This window comes from Apodemus sylvaticus, chromosome 15, assembly GCF_947179515.1.
Source record: "Apodemus sylvaticus chromosome 15, mApoSyl1.1, whole genome shotgun sequence".
NCBI classification, from domain to species: Eukaryota; Metazoa; Chordata; class Mammalia; order Rodentia; family Muridae; genus Apodemus; species Apodemus sylvaticus.
This window is the reverse complement of record NC_067486.1, coordinates 11,074,990-11,088,056: the sequence shown is the minus strand read 5'-3', so window position 1 is coordinate 11,088,056 and position 13,067 is coordinate 11,074,990.

Sequence of the window (13,067 nt, the reverse complement as noted above, 5' to 3'; positions counted from 1 at the left end):
CAGAGAAGTGGGAGTGGGTGGGTGGGTGGGTGAGCAGGGGGAGTGCGGAGGGGATAGGGGGGTTTCCAAGGGGAAACCAGGAAAGGGGGAAACATCTGAAATGCAAATAAAACAAATATCTTAAAAAAAAAAAAAGGTTTCATGTGGATACAAGCCAGAGAGATGCATCAATTACAGTGTCTCCTGGGTTTCCATCCTGCTGTTTTGTTAACATAGCCAGTCAAAAGGCAGGTCAACAGGAAAAGAGTTGATTTAAGCTCACGGTTCCAGATTACAATCCATCACTGGAGGAAAGTCAAGATGGTGGGAACTAGAAGCAGGTGGTAGCCACATCACATGCACAGCAATAGCAGAGAACAATAAATCAATGCTTCCCTACTGCCCAACTCACGCTCTCTACCCTTATGCAATTCAAGACCCACACCCAGGGAACAGTGTCCCTGACATTTGACCAGGTCTTCTCACACCTGTTAACATATTCATTCACTTCACTTCCCTGTAGACATGCCCCAGGCCAACCTGAGCAGACACTCACTCACATAGACCTTCCAGGTGACTCTAAATCACGTCGAAGTGGCAGTAAAACCTACCCATCACAAATATCAATGTTCTCAACAGTTGTTATGACCTAGGAAAATGGTGGACAAATCACGACAGGGTGTTAAATATACTGGCCCTGTGAAAAGCTACAAGTGTCATTTGGACCCTTCAACAAAGGGGTGTAGCGGGAGATATTTTTTATTAGATATTTTCTTTATTTACATTTCAAATGTTATCCCATTTTCTTGTTTCCCCTGTGAATATCCCCTCTGCCATCCCCCTTCCACTCCTCACTAACCCACCCACTCTCGTTTCCCTATCCTGATATTCCCCTACACTGGGGCATCGAGCCTTCTCAGGACCAAGGGCCTCTCCTCTCATTGATATCCTGCAAGGCCATCCTCTGCTACATATGCGGCTGGAGCCATGGGTCCCTCCGTGTGTACTCTTTGGTTAGTGGTTTAGTGGAAAATATTAACTAGGCAATCCACACTACTGCCAGCCTGTCCTCCATCCTGGCAGACCAGCCATTCTCAGCCCAGCAGACTCTGACATAGCGCTCCAAAACCTCTCCACCCAACTTGCTAAGTTCCCTGGGCAGGCTGTAGCCACGCCTGCCCCATGCTTCCAAATACCCATGGCTAACCGGGGTGTACTTCTCGTAAACCCATGCTCGACCACCATACCTTTCTCCAGAACTCAGTTGAGTCAAGGAGTGAAGGAAAACACCACACAATCTTAGGTTAGAATCAACAGGTAACACCATCGCTGGATGCAGCAACTAGCATCCTAACTTGTAAACTATTCTAAGTTATAAATCCTCCAGTAGCAGATCTGCCAACCATTGAACTGAGCACAGGATCCCCAACAGAGAAGCTAGAGATCCTCTGATCTGCAGCTAGAGATCTGCCCCCTGAACCGGGGACCTCTGCTACCTACATTTTCTCTTCCACGCTCTCCCCCATCCAAAAGGAAGTATCTTTCTCCTGCCCTTCCTCTTCCTCTCTCTGAGCCAGAAGTCCCGCCTACTTGTCGCCCTGTGATTGGTTCCTTGAAATCTTTATTCATTAGGGGAAAGTTCTGTCACAAAGGGGACTCACGCAATGCTGATTCCTTCTCAGATCCGTGTTCCTAAGCAGTTTTGCCCATCACAGTCCAAGGAAGGTACAGCTGAACAGAAGGTCGTCTGACAAAGTCAGCTGAAATGCTTCAAGAAATGATGGTATTTCTCAAAGGAAAACACTGAAATAAAGCTAAAGGAGTAGGAGTAGGTGCTCCTGACATCCATTAATCATGAGGACATTGATTCTGTGCCCTAATCACATCCCAAAGTCATGAATGGCACACAGAACGATGGAATTATGGGATGTGTCTCTCAGATGTCTTACTGTATCTTTTTGAGGGACACCCATGTCTATTATTAATGCAATACTCCTTCAAGCTATTATATCATGATTTTCCTAAATCGTTAACTTCATGCACTGGGCCCCTCGATCCACAGTTTTGTTTGCAATGGTTTCAGTGCCTTGTAATCAATAAAAATATTTTTTAAAAACTACATAGATATTCCAGATATTTTTAATTGTACACATTTCTTGAGCCAAGCTGTCCCATCCCAGACACCCAACACATGAATTATGTCTTTGTCCATCATATCCATACATGTGTAACCTACCTATAGGTCACCCAAGAACCCCAGGTTTCTCACGTAGGTTGTGTCATAGTGCTAGTGTTCATGTAACGTTTGCCCTGTGACCTAACCATGTAACATTGCAAAGGCTAAAGCATTCACCTCATGTCATTTCACAGAAACATTACATCACCACAAAGCATCCCAAGAAAGATGGGTATTATACAAAAGAGATATCCTGAGAAAGAAATCATATTCACATAACTTTCACTGGCATATATAGCTACTGTCTTTCGCATATTGTTGCTAATACCTTAGTGTGTATCAATTATTAATTCAACTTTATCATAGGTCTCCATGTCTGGGTAAGATAGAAGATATAAGATGCTTCTCAGAATCATCTTAAAAAATGCTCAACTTCATTAGTCATTAAGGAAATGCAAATCAAAACAACCCTGAGATTTCACCTTACACCAGTCAGAATGACTAAGATTAAAAACTCAGGAGACAGCAGGTGTTGGCGAGTGGAGAAAGAGGAACACTCCTCCACTGCTAGTGGGGTTGTAAATTGATACAACCACTCTGGAAATCAGTCTGGAAGTTCCTCAGAAAACTGGGCATGTCACTTCCGAAAGATCCTGCTATACCACTCCTGGGCATATACCCAGAGGATTCCCCAGCAGGTAATAAGGATAGGTGTTCCACTATGTTCATAGCAGCCCTATTTATAATAGCCAGAAGTTGGAAAGAACCCAGGTATCCATCAACAGAAGAATGGATGCAAAAAAATGTGGTATATATACACAATGGAGTACTATTCAGCCATTAGAAACAATGAATTCATGAAATTCTTAGACAAATGGATGGAGCTGGAGAACATCATACTAAGTGAGGTAACCCAGTCTCAAAAGATGAGTCATGGTATGCACTCACTGATAAGTGGATATTAACCTAGAAAACTGGAATTCCCAAAACATAATCCACACATCAAATGAGGTACAAGAAGAACGGAGGAGTGGCCCCTTGTTCTGTAAAGACTCAGTGAAGCAGTATAGGGCAATACCAGAACAGGAAAGTGGGAAGGGGTGGATGGGAGAACAGGGGGAGGGATGGGAGCTGATGGGACTTTCAGGGAGTGGGGGGGAGGCAGAAAAGGGGAAATCATTTGAAATGTAAATAAAAAATATATCAAATAAAAAAAAGATAGAAGATATGGGGTTAAGGAGTATCCATGGTTACAGGCATCTTTTATGGGAACATATGATCCTCAGATAAGGAAAGACTACTGTCATTTATATACAAAGATTATTTAATGAAGTTTGGCTGGTTTTTTGTGTCAACTTGATACAAGCTGGAGTTATCACACAGAAAGGAGTCTCAGATGAGGAAATGCCTCCATGAGATCCAGTTTTAAGGCATTTTCTCAATTGGTGATCAAGGGAAGAAGGCCCCTTGTGGATGGCATCATCCCTGGGCTGGTAGTCTTGGGTTCTATGAGACAGCAAGTTGAGCAAGGCAGGGGAAGCAAGCCAGTAAGGAACATCTCTCCATGGCCTCTGCATCAGCTCCTGCTTCCTGACCTGCTTGAGTTCCAGTCCTGACTTCCTTTAGTGATGAACAGCAATGTGGAAGGTGTAAGCTGAATAAACCCTTTCCTCCCCAACTTGCTTCTTGGTCATGATGTTTTGTGCAGGAATAGAAACCCTGACTAAGACATGAGGGTTCCTCACATGACAACCCTTCAAGCCTATTGAGAGGACTCTAGGCTCAATGGGTAAAGGTGTTTGCCATTTGCCCATGCAAATCTGGTGACCTGAGTCCAATCCTCATGACCCACAAAATGGTAGAGAGAAGTGGCCCAATAAGGTTGACCTATAACCTCTACAAGAGCTTGTTGGTATGCATGCACTTGCATGCATGCACACACATGCACATGCGCACATACATATGCACACACCATACACAAACATGTAATAAATGAATTCATTTTAAAACACAAGCAAAATCCTTTAAGGGGATGCTAACTTCCCCTATCCTGTCTCCCTTCTTTTCTACCTACCGAGGGACTCTTGCACTTTGCAGACTGACTCTTAGAGCAGCATGCAGGGGAAATCTTTAAGGCCCCAGGGAACACAAGCATAGGAACCTGGGGTGGGAGGGTGAAATTAGATGAACAGCTGCCCCTGGTTAAGGATATTTGAAAATAAAAGCCCAGGAGGAACACTTGTAGAAACTGTACAGTGGGGTGGACAACAAGTGGAAGGAGGAATTTTTAAAAGCATTACTTTTGAAAGTTGTAAAGGATTTAATTTCCTTGGAAGCTCATTTTGGTTTCGGTCCTGTGTTCTTTTGACCACGATGCTGCCCAGGACCTGACCACACCAGTCAAGGTTGTATAAACATTCCTGATGTGAGATCATCCAGTAGTACCTTTGGGATGCTTTGGTAAAACACCTAGTGTTCCTATTTAATATCCTGGCATTAGCACATGGCACTTTTCTGTAGAGAGTTGTTAAATCAAATCCATGGAGAACCTTCTGAGTGAGGTAATTATAGCACAAGGAAGAACCTGTCATCGGGGGCCTTTCACTAAGTTAATTACAGATAAAGCCAACATGGAGTGGTTATAAGGAGAGATTAAAATTTCACTCACTTGGACTTTGGGTAATAATGACTTAAACTCCTGGACTGCATTGGCATCCTGCTGGAACTGTGATTTGAAAACAGAAAAACCAGCCAATGAGTGTAGTCTGATCTTGTTCTTGAAAGTAATTTGAAGTAACACAAGTTTACCAAACTTCACCTCCCTTACTTTAAAAATGGTACACGTGATACAATGCTATAGATGAGTGAAAGAATCCCTAACCTGTTTTCCAAATCAAGACGCTTTCTCCATTTGGCCACACATCACCTAAATACTTTTTGACTGTGTCACTCACTGTTCGTACTGGTGCATTAAAAATAAAAAATAAAAAAATAAATAAAAAATTCAAGCAATGCAAAAAGCACTTCACTTTGTCACATAACCAACACTAAGAGTCAGAGAGAGATGCAGCAATGAAAGTGACCAACACTGTATGGTAGCTAATGCATGTCATCCCAGATCCCTAGAACTTAAGCAAGAGAAACACTTTGGGGTCAAAGGTAGAAGACTTGAAAAAAGAAAAGGAGGTGAATCATCCAAGGACAGTGAGCACAAGAAAGGAGGAGTGGCCCCTGGTTCTGGAAAGACTCAGTGAAACAGTATTCAGCAAAACCAGAACGGGGAGGTGGGAAGGGGTGGGTGGGAGGACAGGGGAAGAGAAGGGGGCTTGCGGGACTTTCGGGGAGTGGGGGGGCTAGAAAAGGGGAAATCATTTGAAATGTAAATAAATTATATCGAATAATAAAAAAAAAAAGTAAAAAAAAAAAAAAAAGACGAAACACCATTCCTTTCTCCCTTTCCTAGAAAAGCCTCAAACAAGCCTGCCTCCACGTGCACACCTCGCACAAAATCCTTGGGCAGCATTTTAAGACTCCAGAAAATATATTCCAAAAATAAAACCCCATCTAAAGTGTTCATTAAATGGTCTTGACATCACATCATTCATGAGAAAATGTTTGTAACTGCATAGTTAAATGCCTCCTAGTCTCTGCCATGGGTTTTACAGCCCCAGCCCCTCTGCTGGTATTTTACAGACTGGAACCTGTAGGGCTCAAGGGCATTGTTATTTTTTTTCACTTTACTCTTCCTACCTCCACTGTAAATTCTACAGCCTGATTTTTAATATGGCCCACTATTAAAATATATTAGCTAGAAACTACATTTAATTTTGAAAAAGGTACAGATCTCTATAACACTCTCTTCTGGTCATATACCCTTCTCCTTCCCAGATACCTTATCCTCTTAATTGTTTGATGGTGGAAGGAGGAGCTTCTGGCACCATACATGATAAAGGAATAAGAAAACATCCCAAAGGAGGAATGGATACAGAAAATGTGGTATATTTACACAATGGAATACTACTCAGCAATTAGAAACAATGAATTCACAAAATTTTTAGGCAAATGGTTTGATCTGGAAAATATCATCCTAAGTGAGGTAACCCAGTCACAAAAGAGTACACATGGAATGCAATCTCTGATAAGTGGATATTAATTCGCCCAGAAGCCCTGAATACCCAAGGCACAAATTGCATAACAAATGACTCCCATGAAGAAGTATGGAGAAGGTCCTGATCCTGGAAAGGATTGATCTAGCATGGGAAGGGAATATAAAGACAGAGAAAAAGGAGGGAGGTGATTGGAGAAGGGATGGAGAGAAGAAGGTTTATGGGACATATGGGGAGGGGGGATCCGGGAAAGGGGAAATCATTTGGAATGTAAACAAAGAATATAGAAAATAAACATTAAAAAAATATATACAAAGAAAAAAAAGAAAAAGAAAACAGCCAATGGATGAGGCCGTGGAGCACAGGAGCATTTGCAGATACTATCACTGTCTTTGCAATTTGAAAGGGTTGCAGCTTTCTGCCTGAGGTCCCCTCCAGCTTCCACAGCATCCCAGCCCAGGAGCAGAGCATGCTGGACCAAACCAGAAGCCCTGGGGAAGTTAAAGATCCTTGGCATAGTCTTCAACTGCCTGACTGACATCTGGAGACATCTTTGTTCAGTCAGTTAGAATAGATTGTGGAGAGTGGAGAGTTTAAAGAGCATGTATGCATGTGTCACCACTCAGGAGACCCAAAGTCTGAGCTCAGGGTGCCCTTGTGGTCAGGTTCCGGGAGGTGGTTGCCTTCTTGTGTTCTCGTGCCACCAAAAGGGAATGAGCTATCTAGGCTCCGTGTGGTAAGAACACTAATTTTATTTCCAAAGACTCTCTCTTCTAATCTCACCTCACTAGAGATTAAATTTCAACATATGAATAAGGGGGTTACTTCAAACAGAATGTCCACAACAAAGGAGAATCTGCCCTGAATCTTAGCCTGCAATTGTGACAAGTCTGAAGGTACTCAATAGAGCAAGACCTAGATATCACTTCCTGTGATGGTTTCTATATGCTTAGCCCAGAGAGTAGCACTATTAGGAGGTATGGTCTTGTTGGAGTAGGTGTGTCACTAGGGCATGGGCTTTAAGACCCTCATTCCAGCTGTCTGGAAGTCAGTCTTCTCCTAGCTGCCTTCAGATGAAGATGTAAAACTCTCAGCTCCTCCTGCACCATGCCTGCCTGAACACTACTATGCTCCCACCTTAATGATAATGGACTGAACCTCTGAACCTGTAAGGCACCCACAATTAAATGTTGTCCTTAGAAGAGTTTTCTTAGCCAGGCTGTAGTGGTGCATGTCTGTAATCCCAGCACTTGGGAAGCAGAGGTAAGAGGATTTCTGAGTTCGAGACCAGCCTGGTCTACAGATTGAGTTCCAGGACAGCCAGAGCTATACAGAGAAACCCTGTCTCAGAAAACACACACAGAGAGGGAGAGAGAGAGGGGGGGGAGGGAGAGGGAGAGAGGGAGAGGGAGAGGGAGAGAGAGAGAGAGAGGAGTTGTCTTGGTCATGGGGTCTATTCACAGCAGGAAAACCCAAACTAAGACACCTTGCAACCTAGATCCCTTGAGATCTCAAAACTTGCTTTGCTGAAACACAGCTTCAGTTGGAGGGTATTCTCATAAATATATACTAATGAGGAAAATGTGTAAAGCAGTATTGGAAACTCTCAATTGTGGAAGACATGCTATAAACAAGTTTAAGTCTAGCCTCTGTTCTATAAATCCATGCCAGAATGGCAGCTTAGAAATCATTTTCTTGGGCGTTCAGAAGTGTTCTGATGGTACAGAAACCCACATGTTTATATTACCTCAGGCATCTTGTTCACTGACCTGCAAATATTATCTGTTTATTTTTGTATGCAGCTAAGAAAACAAAGTGAATTGAGGTTCAAGTAGCCTTCTCTGCAGGAATGAAAGACCTGGAAGTAGCTCTTAATTCCTGATTAAGCTGACAAGCCCTGTCTACCTTATGGTGCACAACATAATAAAGAGGTAACATTTATAGAGTTTTAATAGTACTAAGAGGCACAGCAGCCTTTTTTCTCAATGCTTTTATTTACCATTGTCTTGGTAACTTTTAATATAATACTCATCTAAATATTAGGTATATGGTGTGGTTGTGTAGCTTGGTGTTCTTGTGGGTCTCCTAACGATGGGAGTGGGCTTGTGGGACTCCTAACCATGGGAGTGGGCTTGTGGGACTCCTAACCATGGGAGTGGGCTTGTGGGACTCCTAACCATGGGAGTGGGCTGTCTGATTCTTTTGCCTGCTCATGGGACCTTTTCTCTGCTACTGGGTTGGTTCATCCATTCGTGACATGAGGGTTTATGTCTTGTCTTATTGTTACTTGTTGTGTCATATTCAGTTGGTGTCCTTGTAAGCCATGCTCTTTTCTGAAGGAAAGTGGAAGAAGAGTGGACCTGAGGGAGAGGATAGGTGGGGAGGTATCTGGGAGGACTGTAGTGAAGGTGAACTTCAAATGGGATGTGTTCTATGAGAGAAGAATAAATAAAATTATTCGTCCCTTGAACCCACTGACAATCTTCTTTCGGCCCCCTCTCCTCCCTAGTAGTAGTAACTAATCCGTTTATAATTCTATGAGATTGACTTTTTCTAAGCTCCCCCTTATCCAGACTCATTTGCTTGACTTCTTAAAACCTTCCTGCCACGGTTGGCCTTCTCGTGGTGTCAGTTATAGCATCCCATGAATTTTTTCCCTTTTCTTTTTCTGTGTTCTTCACTGACTTTTACAAAATTGGAATAAAACACACACACACACACACACACACACACACAAAATACTTTCATGGGGCTTACTAATTTTGTCTAAAATATAAATATGGTCCTTGCTTCAGTAATGTGTCTACCAAAGTCAAAATGATACAGGGAAGACTAGCACGCCCCTCTGTCTCAAAGATGCCATGCATTCACAAAGCATTTCATATATTTATATAGTTAGGAAAGCAGGAATTAGTGATCAAGGGACAGAGACTGAGAGCCAGCATCAGCCACGATGGATGCAGTCTCATCATAAATGAGACATCTGTAGCACAGTCCCCCAACATAAGGCTCAAGGAATATCATGACAGAGGGGGTAGAAAGATTGCAAAAGCCAGAGGTCTGGGAGGGAGCAAAGCAGGGTCTTCTGCATGTGACTGGCCCCCTGAACTCATGCATCACAGCAGCTACGAATGCCTGCACAAGACCAAAGCAGTCAACACACTAACATGGATGGAGAAGGAGCTCATGAGCCATCATCCTTCACTGAATATCGGTTGACAGTTGCGGGAGGAAGAATCAGTTTCGCCAAGCCTCTGGTAGGCCAGCCTCACTCCAATGGATGGCCCTGTACCCAGGAATATATATGGGCAACACGAAGTGGACTTGATGGGTTATTTTGTTTTTAAGCAGAGAAGCACTAAGATGGGAGATAGTGAAATGGGAGTGGGTGGGGGATGAGTCAGGGGAAAGTGTGGGTGAATGAGCAAGTTGCATTATATGAGATTCTTAAAAGAATTAACAAGAATATTTATTATACAGGGAAGGGGCAGAAAGAGAGAGTAGATGAGAGGTATCAGAGTCAGGGGCTGAGAAGCAACCAAACCCATCTAAAATGCCATGAAGAAAGTTGAATGATAATTTTTAAATTTAATATATAAGCATGTCTTCTTGTATACAGAACCTTTCAGAACAGAGTGGGAAGAGAGTGAAGCAAGATTGAATCATATGTAAAAATAAGCCCTAGGAAAAAATATGTCTCCCCCTAAAAGGGGAATAAGAGAATACTTCCAATGAAAAGAACAAACCTGACTCAGAGGATTTTTGCAGCAAAATGGGACTGGATCCCATAAGAACAGCAAGTCCTGTCCCTGGTTTATCAAAAAGAAAATGCCATGTTTGTCCAAGGTTTCCAAAAGGAGAGTCATGGGGTGAGTAAATTTACACAATAACACCACACTGGACATTCTAAATATGTCCCAGTTTTCTTCACAAACTAAGACCATGTGTGTCTCATACATATATGTTTCTTTGTTTCAAACAGGAAACCGTCTGACAAGAGACACAACAAGAGTTTGAGCCTGGTGAATTTAGAAAATTGGGTCAACTTGATTAATGATGAGGTTGGTGATAACTAGATGAAAATATCATATTATTCCTTGCATAATTTGCAGCTGGTTGTGTAAGCTGGGGTGTGAGCCAGTAATTGTCTTCACTCGAAATCCTGTGTCTTTATCTCACAGTGAATGTACTTGGGGATCTAAGATGCAAATTGGCAAGAAAAGACTACTCTGAGTTCTTCAGTCACATTCACCTAGAATCCTAGCCTTTGCCGTCCATCGTGGCCGATGCTGGTTCTCAGTGACATGTCCCCACTGTCTAAGGCTTCTCTTCTGCTCTTTTTTATCCCAAACTGTGGGGAACTTTGAACTTAAAGTCAGTGTCCTCTGAGATCCTTTGATTTTGCATTTTCCCAAGTGCCTCGCTCCTTCTCTGGTTTTCACCGCTCATAGCCAGCCCTACCCGTGAAATCCTCAGGATACCCTACCTGGCGTGCTCTACTCCGGGGGCCAGCAGCTCTCTGCTGCAGAACATGATGAGGCTCGAAGAACCCAAGTAGTTTCACAACTGCCCACCCAAGTATTCTGAAGGCATGTCTGGAAAATGAGAATGTTGTCAAGAAAGTAAACAGTACAGCTGATCCTCATTATTCACAGATATGCCTATTCACTGGCATTCATTTGTGACTCCGGAGTCGGGGCTCGCTCGCTCACTCGCTCGCTTGCGGTTGCTTTCCTGGCCATTCATAGAAATGCACAGTGCAGCAGATCCCAGCCGAGGTCAAGCGAGGCAACATGCTGCCTTCTTTTTTTCACTCTCATGTTGTAAAACAAGTGTCCTTTTACAAGTCCATTTACCGTCCTGTTTAATATCTGTGGACTTCCTGTCGATGATTTCCACGGGTAAAACGATCCAAGCTTAGTGCTGAAGTGTTGTCTAGCTTATGTATTAGAAATGTTTCATTTCGCCATAAATTATAGTACTGTTGGTTGTGAGTTTAATACTGAGGGTTAAGACCTACATTTAGATGTCTATACGCTGAAATGTGCATAAAGTGACATTATATTAGTATCATTTTGTGGCTAGAGGCTCAGAGAAACATAATCTTACATTTCTCCTGGGAACTATGGTTTCATGTTTACTAATTCAATGCCTATAACAGTTATGTAACTACTGAGAATAATAAAAACTGACTCTAGTTTAGTCACACTAAGGTCTTAGAGGAGTGAGATACACAACGGTTGGGAATGTAGAAAACAGGGGTTTGTTAAAGTGAGCTCCAGTTTGAAAACCAGACAGCTCCAGAATGTAGCCAAGGCTGTCCTCTAACTTTAAATCCTCCTGCCTAAGGCTCTTGGGTGCTGCAATTATTGGCATGCTGCAACACACTTTCTTGAGCACAATGCAGTTTCAAGGTTATGAATACCACTAAATACTCTGATAGCAATGCCACAGAGACTATAAAGGCAAAAGATGTGTTCTTTCACAATATTAGTCTTAATGTTTTATGGTCTATCTCTACAGCACTAGGTATACTATCCATCAGGAAGACACGGGATGGAGCCCTTAAAGATGGTCAGCCCAAATCGAGATGGGCTCTCAGCGTGATATATACCCACAACCAGACACAGTATGATAATGACTGTTTAAAGTTGCTTGTCAGTAGTTTTATATTGACTGCATCCTGAGGTATTTTTTTATGTAGTGGCCCGAATTAAAATATATCGTTAACTCTGGACAGTGGTGGCACATGCCTTTAATCCCAGCACTTGGGAGGCAGAGGCAGGCGGATTTCTGAGTTTGAGGCCAGCCTGAGCTACAGAGTGAGTTCCAGGACAACCAGGGCCATACAGAGAAACCCTGTCTCGGGAAAAAAAAAATCAGTTCTCTCCCTTTTGAAACGTGACCATTAGAAATGGCTAAAGGGAACATGCAATTTGCCGTATTTTGTTCTAGAGAGTGTTGGTCTAGATCAAAGCATCAGCTCATGAAAGTCTACAGTGAGAATATTGATAATCTTAACTGCTATGTAAGAGCAAACACTTATATTCTACTCACTCTGAGCCTGCATTGCTCTGATACATTATATATCCTGAACCGATCCTTGCTAAAAACAATCCAGATCAATCTTGATGCCTACTCCCATTTTACAGCTGAGAAAATTGAGGCCAAGAGAGGTTAAATGAATTTCCTATGGTCATGCCACATTTGACCCACAAAATAGATCATATTCTTAACCATGACACGGGTATAGGTCCATGTGCAAATTTGATGCATTTAATCACTCGAAATTAAAATTCTACTTATTGCTAGAAAGAAAATACAGCTTATATCTTTAGTTCATTCCCTAGATATATAAATAGACATGTCTATAAATGAAAAAGACTAGCTTCCAAAAGTTCATTCACAAAACCTGGCAAAAAACTGAATAGCTTTTGTGGGGCTGAAGGTGAAGACCTAAAGCTGGAGTAGAAACGAGGTCAGAGACAGAAGAAGGAAGAGGGAAGGAGTAAAAAACATTGACTGCCCTACCTGGGGCACATACAGAGGCAGATGCTAGCAGCCAACCATTAGACTGGGCATGGGGTCCCCAATGGAGGAGTTGGAGGATGGTCCAGAGGAGCTGAAGGGGTTTACAGCCCCATGGAAAGAACAATGATGTCGGCCACTCAGACACCCCAGGACTCCCAGGAACTAAACCATCAACCAAGGGGTACACATGGTTCCAGCCAAAAATGTGGCAGAGGAATGCCTTGTCGGGCATCAGTGGGAGGAGAGGTCCTTGGTCAGGTGAAGGCTCAATAGAG